The sequence below is a fragment of the Macaca mulatta genome, chromosome 13, assembly GCF_049350105.2.
Source record: "Macaca mulatta isolate MMU2019108-1 chromosome 13, T2T-MMU8v2.0, whole genome shotgun sequence".
Lineage (NCBI taxonomy): Eukaryota > Metazoa > Chordata > Mammalia > Primates > Cercopithecidae > Macaca > Macaca mulatta.
In genome coordinates, this window is record NC_133418.1 from 64,057,393 (window position 1) to 64,073,716 (window position 16,324).

Sequence of the window (16,324 nt, forward strand, 5' to 3'; positions counted from 1 at the left end):
GCTACTCCGGAGGCTGAGGCAGGAGAATCGCTTGAACCTAGGAGGCGGAGTTTGCAGTGAGCCAAGATCGCTTTTCCAGCCTGGGCAACACACTGAGACTCTGCCTCAAAAAAAAAAAAAAAGAAAAGAAAAAGAAAAAAAAGAAATCATATTTAATGTATGCTCTAAGATATGAAATTTTATATTCTCACGTTCAGTGACTAGATCCCTAGTCACTTAAGAGAGTCATTCTTTTTCTTCAAAACAGAGTCTGTCTCTTATCACCCAGGCTGGAGTGCAGTGGCTGGATCTCAGCTCACTGCGGCCTTGACCTCCCAGGCTAAAGAGATTCTCCCACCTCAGCCTCCTAAATGGCTGGGAATACAGGTGCACGTCACCACACCTGACTTTTTGGAGAGACAAGGTTTCGCCATGTTGTCTAGGTTGGTCTTGAACTCCTGGGCTCAAGCAATCCTCCCGCCTGGACCTCCCAAAGTATTGGGATTATAGGTGTGACCCATTGCACATGACCCTGCAAGTCATTCTTGACTCCTCCTGTTACCAGAAAGGGGTCCCAATCTAGACCCCAGATTTCAAGAGAAGGTTCTTGATTCTTGGGCAAGAAAGAACTGGGGTGAGTCCACAGTGCAAAATGGAAGCAAGTTTATTAGAGAAGTAAATAAACAAAAGAATGGCTACTCCATAGGCAGAGGAGCCCCGAGGCCTGCTTGTTGACTATTTTTATGGTTATTTCTTGATCACGTGCTAAACAAGGGGTGGATTATTCATGAGTGTTCAAGGAGTGGGTGGGTAATTCCTGGAACTGAGGGTTCCTCCCCTTTTAGATCATATAGACTAACTTCATGATGTTGCCAAGGCATTTGTAAACTGTCATGGCGCTGGTGGGAGTCTTTTAGCATGCTAATGCATTATAATTATAATTAAATATAATGAGCAGTGAGGACCACCAGGGGTCACTTTCATCGCCATCTTGGCTTTGGTGGGATTTGGCCGGCTTCTTTACTGCATCCTGTTATCAGCAAGGTCTTTGTGACTTGTGTCTTATGCTGACCTCTTATCTCATCCTGTGACTGTGAACCACCTGGGAATGCAGTCCAGCAGGTCTCAACCTTATTTATTTATTTTTTTTCAAGACAAAGTCTTGCTCTGTCACCTAGGCTGGAGTGCAATGGTGCAATCTCGGCTCACTGCAACCTCTGCCTCCCGGGTTCAAGGGATTCTCCTGCCTCAGCCTCCCGAGTAGTTGGGATTACAGCTGCCCACCACCACGCCCGGCTGATTTTTGTATTTTTAGCAGAGATGGAGTTTTGCCATTTTGGTCAGGCTGGTCTCAAACTCCTGGCCTCAGCTGCCTGCCTTGGCCTTGCACAGTGCTGGGATTACAGGCATGAGCCACCGTGCCCGGCCAACTCAGCCTTATTTTACCTAGACACAATTCAAGATGGAGTTGCTCTGGTTCAAATGCCTCTGACACTGCCTGTCTCAAGTTCAAACTTTTAAGCTCTGCTCTTACTTTTTTCTTTTTCCTTTTTTTGGAATTAATTTCAAGCTTATAAGACAAGTTGCAAGAGTAGTGAAAAGAATAGTTTTTCCTCAAACCATTAACTTTAACTTTATTTTTTTTTTTTGGGACAGAGTCTTGCTGTGTCACCCAGGCTGGAGTGCAGTGGCAGGATCTCAGCTCACTGCAGCCTCCACCTCCTGGGACAAGTGATTGTCCTATCTCAGCCTCCCAAGTAGCTGGGATTACAGATGTGTACTACCATGCCTAGATAATTTTTTATATTTCTAGTAGAGACAGGGTTTCACCATGTTGGCCTGGCTGGTCTCAAACTCCTGGCCTCAAGTAATCCACCCACCTCAGCCTCTCAAAGTGCTTGGATTACAGGCATGAGCCACTGCGCCGGGCCTAATTTTTTCTTTTTCATTTCTTTATTTTATTTTATTTTTTAAAACAGGGTCTCACTCTTATTGCCCAGGATGGAGTGCAGTGGTGCAATCATAGCTCACTGTAGACTCAACCTTCAGGGCTCAAAGCAATTCTCCCACCTCAGGCTACCACATAGCCGAGACTACAGGCACGGGCCATGACCCCCAGCTAATTTTTGTATTTTTTGTAGAGACGGGGTTTTGCCATGATGCCCAGGCCGGTCTCGAACTCGTGGACTCAAGTCATCCTCTTGTCTCAGCCTCCCAAGTAGCTAGGATTACAGGCGCCCACCACCATGCCCAGCTAATTTTTGTATTTTTGGTAGAGGCGGGGTTTCACCATGTTGGCCAGGCTGGTCTCAAACTCCTGACCTCAAGTGATCTGGCTGCCTCAGTCTCCCAAAGTGCTGTCCTTTTGTTTTTTTGAGACAGGGTCTTGGTCTGGTTGCCAGGCTGGAGTGCAGTGGGACGATCACAGTTTACTGCAGCCTTGACCTCCTGGGCTCAAGTAATCTTTCCTGCCTCAGCCAGGCATACACCACCACGCCGGGCTAATTGTTTGTGTTTTTTGTAGAGACAAGATTTCACCATATTGTCTAGGGTGATCTTAAATTCCTGAGTTCAATCCCGCCGCCTCCCGCCTCGGCCTCCCAAAGTGCTAGGATTATAGGCATAAGCCACCTCGCCAGAACATTTGTTTTCTTTTCTTTGGGATAAAAGTTCAGGAGGGGCCAGCGTGGTGGTTCACACCTGTAATCCCAGCACTTTGGGAGGCAGAGGTGGGCGGATCACTTGAGGTCAGGAGTTCAAGACCAGCCTGACCAACATGGTGAAATCCTGTCTCTACTGAAAATACAAAAATTAGCCAGGCGTGGTGGTGCATGTCTATAATTCCAGCTACTTGAGAGGCTGAGGCACTAAAATCGCTTGAAACCAGGAGGCGGAGATTGCAGTGAGCTGAGATCGTGCCACTGGACTTGAGCCTAGGAAGTCGCTCCAAACTCCATCTCAAAAAAAAAAAAAAAAAATCCAGGAGGGCAGTTAGTTGCTGGGTCAAATAGTAATTGCATGTTGTTATAGAAAAAATTGTTTGTCACAGGCTGACAAGAAATTGCATGGTGGCACACGCAGGTTATTCCAGCTACTTGGGAGGCTGAGACAGGAGAATTGCTTGACCCAGGGAGGCAGAGGTTGCAGTGAGCCAAGAACCCTCCACTTCCCTCCAGCCTGGGCAATAGAGGGAGACTTAATCTCAAGAAAAAAAAAAAACGACTTGTTTCGTGTGGTGGCTCACGCCTGTAATCCTGGCATTTTTTTTTTTTTTTTTTTTAAGACAGAGTCTTGCTCTGTCACGCAGGCTGGAGTGTGAGTGGCATGATCTCAGCTCACTGCAACCTCTGACTCCTGGGTTCAAGCAATTCTCCTGCCTCAGCCTCCCGAGTAGCTGGGACTACAGGTGCGTGCCACCACACCCAGCTAATTTATTGTATTTTTAGTAGAGACGGGGTTTCAACATGTTGTCCAGGCTGGTCTTGATCTCCTGACCTCATGATCCAACCGCCTTGGCCTCCCAAAGTGCTGGGATTACAGGTGTGAGCCACTGCTCCTAGCCGAATCCTGGCATTTTGGGAGGCCAAGATGGGAGGATTGCTTGAGGTCAGGAATTGAAGACCAGCCTGGTCAAGATAGTGAGACCCCCATCTCTAATTAAAAAAAATTTTTTTCAGACTTTTTTCTAGAGTAGTTGTATTATTTTACATACCCACCAGCAGTGTATGAATGATCTAGTTTCTCAAAATCCTTACCAGCATTTGGCAATGTCACTATATTTTATTTTGGCCACTCTAATAGATGTGTAGTGGTATTCCACTGTGGTTTTAATTTGCATACGGTTAATGGCCAGTGGTGTTGGACATCTATTCATGCGCCTTTGTGCTTTCTGAATATTCTCTTTGATGAAATGTCTGTTTATATCTTGTGCCCATGTAAGTGGTTTGTATTTTTACTGTTGAGTTTTGAGGGCTATTTTTTATATGTTTTAGATATTAGTCCTTTGTCTGATGTAAACTTTGCCAATATTTCCCCCTACAGTCTGTAGCTTTTACTTATATATTCTCTTAACAGCATCTTTTATGAAGCAATAAATATTTTAATTTTGATGAGGGCCAAGTTGTCAATTTTTCCATCATGCTTTTGATGTTAAGTGTAAGAATCCCTTGTCTAGCCTGAGATTCCAAAGACTTTCTCTTATTTTTTTCTAAAAGTTTTATAGTTTTACATTTTACGTTTAAGTCTATGATTTATTTTTGTTAAATTTTGTAGAAGGTATGAAGTTTAGGTTGAAGTTCATTTTTTTTGCCTATGCATGTTCAATGCTCCAGCATCATTTGTTAAAAAGGCTATCTTTCCTCCATTGAATTGCTTTCATACCATTGTCAAAAATCAATTTGCCACATTTGTGTGGGTCTATTTCTGGGTTCTCTATTCCTTCACCAATATCACTCATTTGATTACTGCAACTAAATAGTAAGACTTAATATTTGGTAGAGTGATTCTTTTCTGTTTCTTCTTTTTCAAGATTGTTTGAGCTATTCTAGGACCTGTGCCTTTCCATATAAATGTTAGAATAAGCTTCTCTATGTCTGCAAGAAACCTTTCTAGGATTCTTATAGGAATTGCATAAAACCTGTAGATAAATTTTGGAGGGAATTAACATCTTTGTTATTTTGAGTCTTCCAATCCATGAACATGGTATGTCTCTCCATTTATTTAGGTCTTTCAGAATTTCTTTCATCAGCATTTTGTAATCTGTAGGATACAAATCCTGTACTGTTTTATTTTATCTATGTATATACTTTTTTGGGACAGAGTCTCACTCTGTTGCCCAGGCTGGAGTTCAGTGGCACGATCTTGGCTCACGGCAGCTACTCTGCTTCCTGGGTTCAAGTGATTCTTCTGCTTCAGCCACCCAAGTAGCTGGGAATACGGCATGTGCCACCACTCCCAGCTTATTTTTAGTAGAGATGGAGTTTTACCATGGCCAGACTGGTCTTGAACTCATGATCTCAAGTGATCCACACGTCTTGGCCTCCAAAAGAGCTGAGATTACAGGCATGAGCCACTGAGCCCAGCCCTGTACATGTTTTATAAGTTTATACCTAAGTATTTAATTTTCTTTGGAGTGATTGTACATAGTATTGTGTTTTTAATTTCAGTTTCCACATGTTCATTATTAACATATAGAAATGCAATTGATTTTTCTGTGTTGGTTTTGTGTCTGTGACCTTGCTGTACCCATTTATTGGTTCTAGGAATTTCTTTGGCAGATTCCTTGGAATTTTCTAGATAGAGAATCATATCATCTGCAAATTGGGACAGTTTTATCTCCTTCCTTCCTTGCCTCCTCTTTTTCTCTTTTCTTTCTCTTTCTTTCTTTCTTTCTTTCTTTCTCTTTCTTTCTTTCTTTCTTTCTTTCTTTCTTTCTTTCTTTCTTTCTTTCTTTCTTTCTTTCTTTCCTTCCTTCCTTCCTTCCTTCTTTCTCTCCTTCTTTCTCTTTCTTTCTCTCTCTCTCTCTTTCTTTCTTTCTCTCTCTTTTCTTTTTTTTCTTATTAAACTTTCAGTACTATGTTGAATGAGAGTCGTGAGAGGACATCCTATTTTAGTGGAAAAACATTCAGTCTTTCACCATTAAAAGTATGATGTTAGCTGTAAGTTTTTTTTTGTAAGCCTACATTCATTTTGGAAACAAATCTACCATGTTGTCTTTTGATTAATCCATGTTCTGGAAAGGCCTCTATGAATTCCAGTTTATATACTGTTCCTTTCGTAAGAGCAGGTACTTACCACAAATTCTGCCCTTAGGTCATACACATCCCTTCTGAACTACCCCTCCCATATGATATAAAAGCCCTCAGTCAGCCAGGCGTGATGGCTCACCCTGTAATCTTAGCACTTTGGGAGGCCAAGGCTGGCAGATCACCTGAGGTCAGGGGTTTGAGACCAGCCTGGCCAAAATGGTGAAACCCCGTTTCTACTAAAAATCCAAAAATTGCCAGGTGTGGTGGTTCACGTCTGTAATCCCAGCACTTTGGGAGGCCGAGGCAGGTGGATCACCTGAGGTCGGGAGTTTGAGACCAGCTTGACCAATGTGGAGAAACCCCATCTCTACTAAAAATACAAAAAAATTAGCTGGGTGTGGTGGCGCATGCCTGTAATCCCAGCTACTCAGAAGGCTGAGGCAGGAGAATCGCTTGAACCCGGCAGGCGGAGGTTGCGGTGAGCTGAGATCACCCCATTGCACTTCAGCCTGGGCAACAAGAGCGAACTTCGTCTCAAAAAAAAAACAAAGAAAAAAAGAAAATTAGCCAGGTGTGGTGGTGCATGCCTATGATCCCAGCTACTCAGGAGGCTGAGGCAGGAGAATTGCTTGAACCTGGGAGGCAGAAGTTGCAGTGAGCTGAGATCGTGCCACTGCACTCCAGCCTGGGTGACAGAGTGAGACTCCGTCTCAGGAAAAAAAAAAAAAAAGAAAAATGCCCTGAGTCTTGTGAGTAAGGGTACAGCATCCAACATCTTGTCATCGCTGCTACCTGAGACACAGACATAACTTCTGTGAGTAAGTCTTTATTAATGTTTTTTTTCTAAGAAGCTGGATTTATCCACCTCTTTCTTCAGCCTCTCAGCTTCCTCAGACTTTGGGGCAGATTTACATAGATCTGTGGGCCATGGAACAATGCTCTTTCTCAAGTTGGGAAATTCCTTTCATTCCTGGTGTGCTGAGACTTTTTTATTTTATTTTATCTTATTTTATTTTGAGACAGGGTCTTTTTACTCTGTCACCCAGGCTGGAGTGCAGTGGTGTGATCATAGCTCACTGAACCTTCAATTTCCTAGGCTCAAGCAGTCCTCCTGCCTTAGCCTCTGGGGTAGCTGGAACATTTTGCTAAATCTTTTTTTCAATTGATATGGTTATGTGATTTTTCTTTAGCTTATTGATGTGGTGGATTATACCGATTATTTTTTGAAATATTGAACCAGCCTTGCATATATAGAATAAATCCTACTTGGTTATGGTTATTTATACCATAAACAAACCATTACCATTTTCATACATTGATTAGATTTGCTAACATTTTGTTGAGGCTTTTTGTGCCTAAGTGATCTGTTATAATATATTGGTCTTTAATTTTTTTCTCTTGCCGTCTTGGTACTTTGGCTCAAGCCTGTAATCCCAGCACTTTGGGAGGCTGAAGTGAGCGGATCATTTGAGGTCAGGAGTTCCTGACCAGCCTGGCCAACGTGGTGCAACCCCGTCTCTAGTACAACCACAAATATCAGCTGGGAGTGGTGTCAGGCGCCTGTAGTCGCAGCTACTTGGGAGGCTGAGGCAGGAGAATTGCTTGAATCCTGGAATGGGAGTTTGCAGTGAGCTGAGATCATACTGCTGCATTCCAGCCTGGGCTATGGAGCAAGACTCCATCTCAAATGAACAAATAAAAAACACAGAAAGAACATTTACTCCAAATTACGTTGAAGAATATTCACCATTTTGGAAAACAAATATTTGAATACTAATAATGAGACCAAATCACACGCCTACTTTATATAGTTGTTCCTGTTACATGATTAGATAGTAAGCCACGGCTGGGTTGAGGTGGTTCACGCCTATAATCCCAGCACTTTTGGAAGGCTGAGGCAGGTGGATCACTTGAAGTCACGAGTTCGAGACCAGCCTGGCCAACATGGAGAAACCCCTTCTCCACTAAAAATGCAAAAAATTAGCCTGTGTGGTGGCTCACGCCTGTAATCCCAGCTGCTCGGAAGGCTGAGGCAGGAGAATCGGCTGAACCCGGGAGACGGAGGCTGCAGTGAGCCGAGGTCGTGCCACTGCACTTTAGCCTGGGCGACAGAGTGAGAATCTGTCTCAAAAAAAGGAAAAAAAAAAAAAAAAAAGATAGTAAGCTACTCTTTCATAGAATTACCCAGATTCAGGGACATCAGAAATGATGTTTATAGCAAGTTCTTGGTCAAAACCAAAGTCAATTGGCTGATTCTGGCTTAACTCATTTTAGTATATGCCTAATGTATTTGTTTATTATGTAATATAAAATAATATACTGTAGTAATACCCTAATGCAGTAATATATTATGTTTCTGCAGTAGGGTATTATTAATATATTATCTTAGTCTGTTTTATGTTGCTTATAACAGAATACCTGAAGGTGGGTAATTTATAAAGAAAGTGATTTTTTTTTTTTTTTTTTGAGACAGGATCTCACTCTGTCACCCAGGCTGGAGTGCAGTGGCACAATCTCGGTTCACTGCAACCTTCACCTCCCAGGCTCAAGTGATCCTCCCACCTCAGCCTCCCAAGTAGCTTGGATTACAGGCGTGTACCACCATGCCCGGCTAATTTTTGTATTTTTAGTAGAGACGAGGTTTTGTCGTGTTGACCAGGCTGGTCTTGAACTCCTGACCTCAGGTGATCCACCCACCTCGGCCCCCAAAGTGCTAGCATTACAGGCGTGAGCCATCAAGCCCAGTAAGTCATCGCCTTTTAAAGGTCCATCTCTTAATATTGCCACACTGGGGATTAAATTTCTTCTTTTTCTTTTTATTATTTTTTCTAAGATGGAGTCTCACTATGTTGCCCAGGCTATTCTTAAACTCTTAGGCTCAAGCAGTCCTCCTGCCTTGGCTTCCCAAAATGCTGGGATAACAGGCCTAAGCTGCCATCTCCGGCAGGGATTAACTCCTAACACAAGTTTTGGAGGGGACAAACACCTTACAAAACATACATAAAATTTTTTAAAGTTAAAGCACAAGATAGAAGCTGTAACATTTTCTTCCTGTATTCTAGTGAACTTTCTTCTGTACATGGGGTGTGTGTACCCCTCCTTATAGACCACTGACCTATAACACAGAGTTCAAAGTCCTTCCCCTGTTATAAACAGAGTCCTTGCCTCTCACCTTTCCCTGCCTTGAACCTTATACTCCCACAACATTGATTTTTTTTTTTTTTTTTGAGTTGGAGTCTCACTCTGTTGCCTAGGCTGGAGTTCAGTGGTGTGATCTCGGCTCACTGCAACCTCTGCCTCCTGGGTTCAAGTGATTCTTGTGTCTCAGCCTCCTGAGGAGCTGGGATTATAGGTGCGCACCACCACACCTGGCTAACTTTTGTATTTTTAGTGGAGATGGAGTGTCGCCATGTTGGCCAGGCTGGTCTCGAACTCCTGACCTCAAGTAATCCTCCCACTTCGGCCTCCCAAAGTGCTGGGATTACAGGCGTGAGCCACCATGCCAAGCCTGAATTTATTTATTTATTTATTTGTTTATTATTTATTTTTATTTTTTGAGAAATGTCTCGTTCTGTCTCCCAGACTGGAGTTCAGTGGCACGATCTTGGCCCACTGCAACCTCTGCCTCCTGGGTTCAAGCAATTCTCCCTGCCTCATTCTCCCGAGTAGCTGGGATTACAGGTATGTGCCATCATGCCTGGCTAATTTTTGTACTTTTTAGTAGAGGTGGGGTTTCACCATGTTGGCCAGGCTGCTGTTGAACTCCTGGCCTCAAGTGATCCACCTGCCTTGGCCTCCCAAAGTGCTGGGAATACAGGTGTGAGCCACCGCTCCCGGCTCTGAATTTATTTTATTTTATTATTTATTTATTTTTGAGACGGAGTTTCACTCTTGTTGCCCAGGCTGGAGTGCAGTGGCGCGATCTCAGCTCACTGCAACAACCTCTCCCTCCCAGGTTCAAGCCGTTCTCCTGCCTCAGCCTCTGGAGTAGCTGAGATTACAGGCATGTGCCGCCACGCCCCACTAATTTTGTATTTTTAGTAGAGATGGGGTTTCTCCATGTTGGTCAGGCTGGTCTCAAACTCCCGACCTCAGGTGATCCGCCCATCTCAGCCTCCCTAAGTGTTGGGATTACAGGTGTGAGTCACCGCACCTGGCCTGAATTAATTTATTATTTATTTGCTTTGGAATGCTTCACGAATTTACATGTCATCTTAGTGTAGGGGCCATGCTAATTTTCTCTGTATTGTTCCAATTTTAAGTCTCCTACACGTTGTGCTATTTCTTGCCTCTGTGACTTTGCTCAGGCTGTTCCCTGCGCTAGCATATCATTTCCTTTCAAGTCTGGCTAACTTGATTCATTGTTTTGTCTCATCTCAAACACATCACACTCTCTGGGAAGTTCCCTGACATTTCTTTTTTTTCTCCCTTGAGGTTAGGTTAGGTGTCCCTCCTCTTGGTTCCTAAGTTCCCAGTGTGTCATTCTATTCTTATGCCTATTAATTGTATTTAATTAAATTAATTAATTAATTTATTTATTTATTTTGAGACAGAGTTTCACTCTTGTTGCCCAGGCTGGAGTGCAATGGCACGATCTCGGCTCACCGCAACCTCTGCCTCCCGGGTTCAAGTGATTCTCCTGCCTCAGTCTCCCAAGTAGCTGGGATTACAGGCATGTGCCACCATGCCCAGCTTATTTTTAGTAGAGACAGGGTTTCTCCATGTGGGTCAGGCTGGTCTCGAATTCCTGACCTCAGGTGATCCGCCTGCCTCGGCCTCCCAAAGTGCTGGGATTACAGGCGTGAGCCACCGTGTCTGGCTATTAATTGTATTTTAATTGTTAGGGGGCAACCTGTGCTGATTTAACTTACGTTTCTATCACCCTGGAGGATTGGGGCTGAAAGAGAAATTAAGTCGGAGTATAAAAAAGTAGAAACAGTTGGGCCAGGTGCGGTGGGTCAGGCCTGTAATTCCAGCACTTTGGGAGGCCGAAGCGGGCGGTTTGCCTTAGCTCAGGAGTTCAAGATCAGCCAGGGCAACATGATGAAACCCCATTTTTACTAAAATACAAAAAGATTAGCCAGGCAAGGCGGCATGCACCTATAGTCCCAGCTTCTCGGGAGGCTGAGGCAGGATAATTGTTTGAACCTGGGAGGCAGAGGTTGCAGTGAGCCAAGATGCCAAGATTGTACCTCTGCATTCCAGCCTGGGCAACAGAGCGAGACTCCGTCTCAAAAAAAAAAAAAAAAGGAAAAGAAAAGTAGAAAAAGTTGTATTTTTTGCACACTTGAGAGTTTTCAGACTGATGTTTGAAACTACTATTCTTATTGACCTTGGCTCTTGGTACAGAGAGTTGTACTTTACCCAGGTACTAGGTTCAAAAGGGAGTTACGTGAAAAGCACATATACATTCATCAGGTAGAGTGCTAGGAAATAGATGGCATTGCCAAATGAAGATATTTAAGGAGAGTTTAAAAGGGGACTCTACGAAGCTATCGCTGTGAGGTTTACCTCCACAATGGATTGGGCAACACTCAAGACTTGTCATAGCAGGTTCTGTTTCCATTCCTAGGCCTGCAGAGGCCATGAGAGGAACTGGTTACAGGAACGCAGAGTCAGGGAAAGCTGTGTGGGCAAGGTCACCTGACTGAGTATAGATGTTTGAAGTGACCCTGATAGGAAACAAGCACCCTGATCTTGTTCTCTTGTTCTTCCATCTCCCACCAGCGGCCCCCACCTTTAACTGAACCCAACTCGAAGGCAGAGAGCAAGTCAGCCTGTTGCTGATGTAGTCCCGGGCACAGGGCATGGTGGGTAAGGTGGAGAGAACATCAAGTGGGCACACCAAAGACACCAGCACAACAGATAACCCTAAGCGTCACAGTAGGTATCGAATCAGACGTGAGCAGGGTAGGAGAGTCCCCCTCCTCAAACCACCACTAGGAATGTCAGGCAGCCATCAGGTGATGGTCAGGTGGTTATTAAATGGTGTCTCTAAAATAATAATTGGTCACAGCCAGAGCCAGGGAAAGGCAGTCTCTCAATAGATAAAAGCACCTGAAACTGGTGATCAGCAGCTTCCCAGTCAGATCTCAGGAGTTGGGCAAGTGGGCTCAAGCATGCTCATTAAGAGACAAAATGGGCCGGACACGGTAGCTCAAGCCTGTAATCCCAGCACTTTCAGAGGCCGAGGTGGGCGGATCACAAGGTCAGGGGTTCAAGACCAGCCTGGCCAATATGGTGAAACCCTGTCTCTACTAAAAATACAAAAAAACATTAGCTGGGTGTGGTGGCGCATCTACTGTAGTGTAATCCCAGCTACCCAGGACGCTGAGGCAGGAGAATTGCTTGAACCCAGGAGGTGGAGGTTGCAGTGAGCCGAGATTGTGCCACTGTACTCCAGCCTGGGCAACAAAGCAAGACACTGTCTCAAAAAATAAATAAATAAATAAATAACAAATACATACAAATAAATACATAAGAGAGACAAAGTGGTGGAGTTTAACTGGTATATGACCTTCTATATGACCTTCCTCTAGAAATGGTAGACTGGTAAGGGAAGTATGTTAGCGGTGGAAAGCGTCCGAGTCACACAGCACGAAAATATGTTACCAGTGGCAAATCCGTACAGGTCTGCAGCAACCTCAGTTCTTGCTCCTTAGAAGAAAGAATGTAACTGAAGGGTAAGAGGCAGAAGGAGAGACAGACAAGTTTTAGAGCAGGAGTGAACGTTTATTAAAAAGCTTTAGAGCAGGAAGGAAAGGAAGAAAAGTACACTTGGAAGAGGGCAGACAACTTGAAAGGCAAGTGTGTGGTTTGACCTGTTGACTTGGGGTTTTATATGCTGGCAGACTTCTGGGGGCTTGCATCCCTTCTCCCCTGATTCTTCCCTTGGGGTGGGCTGTGCTTATGCGCAGCGGCCTGCTAGCACTTGGGAGGTGAGCACGCACGATGTGTTTTCTGGAGTCGTGCCCATGCTCACTTGAGGTGTCCTTCCCTTACCAGTCAAATGTCCCTAGAGGGTGGCCACGTATGTTAAACTCCGTCATTTTGCCTCTTAATGCTTGTGCTTGAGCCCACTTGCCCAACTCCTAAGATCTTATCGGGAAGCTGCTGATCACCAGTTTCAGGTGTTTTTATCTATTGGAAGACTGCCTGTCCCTGGTACTGGCTGTGAACAATTTTAGAGAGACTGTTTAACAACCACCTGACCAGCACCTGATGGTTGCCTGACATTCCCGGTGTGTGTGTGTGTCTGTGTGGGGGGCTCTCTTACCCTGCTCATGTCTGACTCGCTGTCTACTCTAACAAAAGTATCTATGAAAACCCCTAAAATCCACTCCCAGCCCCCTGTCCACTTAGCTTTGAGGTTTCACATATGAAACCTTTAAATAAGTGACTTATCATACAGTGATGGAAAATGCTAAAGTCTTTTCTTTATTCCTTTATGTCTGACAGGATTGCTCTCTCTCAGCCATTAAACCATTACTCTCTGGCTGAAGTGGTGGAGAATTCCATAATGAAGATGATTAGCAAAATATCATATGTCACAAACTCAAATGCCTCAGGGGGCCAGGCAGGTCATGGAAATCAGAGCAAATGATACATGGATGGATGCAGTTGCAGGCCAGTGGGTGATCTCCGGCTCACTTTCTTTCCGATACCCCTTGATACGGTTTGGCTGTGTCTCCACCCATATCTCATTTTGAATTGTAGTTCCCGCAATCTCCGTGAGTCGTGGGAGGGACCCATTGGGAGGTAATTGAATCATGGGGGTGGTTTCTCCCATCCTGTTCTTGCCATAGTGAGTTAGTTCTCACAAAATCTGGTGTTTTCATAAGGGGCTTCTCCCTTTGCTGGGCATTTGTTTTCTCTCCTGCCGCCATGTGAAGAAAGACATATTTGCTTCCCCTTCCACCATAATTGTAAGTTTCCTGAGGCCTTGCCAGCCATGCTGAACTGTGAGTCAGTTAATATTATTTATTTCTTTTTGAAACAGAGTCTTGCTCTGTCACCCAGGCTGGAGTGCAGTGGCGCCATCTCGGCTCACTGCAACTCCCCCTCCCCGGTTCAAGTGATTCTCCTGCCTCAGCCTCCCGAGTAGCTGGGATTACAGGCATGCGCCACCACACCCGGCTAATTTTTGTATTTTTTAGTAGAGACGGGGTTTCACCATGTTGGCCAGGCTGGTCTCGAACTCCTGACCTTGTGATCGCCCACCTCGGCCTCCCAAAGTACTGGGATTACAGGTGTGAGCCACAGCGCCCGGCCTATTATTATTATTTTTGAGATGGAGTCTTGCTCTGTCACCCAGGCTGGAGTGTAGTGGTGCCATCTCTGCTACTGCAACCTCCGCCTCCCAGGTTCAATCAATTTTCCTGTCCCAGCTTCCTGAGTAGCTAGGACTACATGTGCCTGCTACCATGCCTGGCTAATTTTTGTGTTTTTAATAGAGACGGGGTTTCACTGTATTATTCACGCTGGTCTTGAACTTCTGACCTCAGGTGATCCACCTGCCTTGGCCTCCCAAAGTGTTGGGATTACAGGCATGAGCCTCTGCACCCAGCCTTAACTGCTAGTCAATTAAGCCTCTTTCCTTTATACATTACCCAGTCTCAGGTATGTCTTTATTAGCAGCACGAGAACAGACTAATACACCCCCTTTCATCAGTCTTTGATAGTGAGGAGCAAACACTCTATTGGCAAATTGTTTCTGGTTTCGGGGTGGGATTGGTAGAAAGCCTTCTCTTTCATGCCCTGCTGAAAGGCTGATCTCCCTAATAACTGCAAGTCACAGGCTAGGGCACTTCTGAAGGCCTACTATGTGCAAACACTGTTCTAAGTGCTTCCACCCCAATTGGCTTTTTTTTTTTTTTTTTTTTTGAGATGGAGTCTTGTTTTGTCACCCAGACTGGAGTGCAGTGGTGCGCTCTCAGCTCACTATAACCTCCGCCTCCTGGGTGCAAGCGATTCTCCTGCCTCAGCCAACTGACTAGCTGGGATTACAGGCACCTGCCACAATGCCTGGTGCCTGGCAAATTTTTGTCTTTTTTTTTTTTTTTTTTAAGTAGAGACAGGGTTTCACCATGTTGGCCAGCTGGTCTCGAACTCCTGACTTCAAGCGATCTGCCCACCTCAGCCTCTCAAAGTGCTGGGATTACAGGCATGAGCCACTGTGCCTGCCCCCCCTTATTAGCTTCTTTAATCCTCTGCATCACCACAAGATAGGTACTACTATGATCCTATTTTACAGGTGAGCAAATGAAGCACAGAGAGGTTAAGGAGGAACAGGGTTATCTGTTACAACTCTTCAGCAGGGCATTCTGGGAAGTACTGTCTAATTTGTGAGAGGCAAGGGAACTATTTGTTAATTATTTTTTATTATTATTATCATTTTGAGTAGAGCCTTGCTCTGTCACCCAGGTTGGAGTGCAGTGATACAATCTTGTCTCATTGCAACCTCTGCCTCCTAGGTTCAAGTGATTCTCATGCCTCAACCTCCTGAGTAGCTGGGATTACAGGCATGCACCACCATGCCTGGCTGAATTTTGTATTTTTTAGGAGAGACAGGGTTTCACCACATTGGCCAGAATGGTCTTGAACCCTTGATCTGTATTAGTCCGTTTTCACGCTGCTGATAAAGACATACCTGAGACTGGGCAATTTACAAAAGAAAGAGGTTTAATGGACTTATAGTTCCACACGACTGGAGAAGCCTCACAATCATGGCAGAAGGCAAGGAGGAGCAAGTCACATCTTACTTGGAAGGCAGCAGGCAAAGAGAAACAGCCTGTGCAGCGAAACTCCCATTTTTAAAACCATCAGATCTCGTGAGACTTATTCAGTATCACGAGAACAGCATAAGAAAGACCCGCCCCCGTGATTCAATTATCTCCCACCAGGTCCCTGCCACAACACCTGGGAATTATGGGAGCTATGGGTGTGAGAGAGAGCCAAACCATATCTTTCTGCCCCTGGGCCCTCTCAAATCTCATGCCTTCACATTTCAAAACCAATCATGCCTTCCCAACAGTCCCCTAAAGTCTTTTTTTTTTTTTGAGACAGAGTCTCGCTCTGTCTCCCAGGCTGGAGTGCAGTGGCGTGGTCTCTGCTCACTGCAAGCTCCACCTCCTGGGTTCATGCCATTCTCCTGCCTCAGCCTCCCGAGTAGCTGGGACTATAGGCACCCGCCACCACGCCTGGTTCATTTTTTGTATTTTTAGTAGAGACGGGGTTCCACCATGTTAGCCAGGATGATCTCGATCTCCTGACTTCGTGATCCACCACCTCAGCCTCTCAAAGTGCTGGGATTACAGACTTGAGCCACTGCACCCAGCCGTCCCTAAAGTCTTATTTCAGCATTAACTCAAAAGTCCACAGTACAAAATCTCATCTGACACAAGGCAAGTCCCTTCCACCTATGAGGCTGTAAAATCAAAAGCAAGTTAGTTACTTCCTAGATACAATGGGGGTACATGAATTGGGTAAATATAGCCATTCTGAATGGACTAAATTAGCCAAAACAGAGGCGCTACAGGCCCATGCAAGACTGAAATCCAGCAGGGCAGGCAAATCTTTTTTTTTTTTTTTTTTTTTTA

The 16,324-nt window shown here is 44.8% G+C and overlaps 1 non-coding gene across 1 annotated transcript; it reads right to left on the bottom strand.

Annotated features, from left to right (window-relative positions):
* Window positions 1-9,904: 9,904 nt before the first annotated feature.
* On the bottom strand, window positions 9,905-10,007 carry LOC114671983 (U6 spliceosomal RNA). Its single transcript, XR_003722188.1, has one exon. It is a non-coding gene; the product is annotated as a U6 spliceosomal RNA (small nuclear RNA).
* Window positions 10,008-16,324: the final 6,317 nt, after the last annotated feature.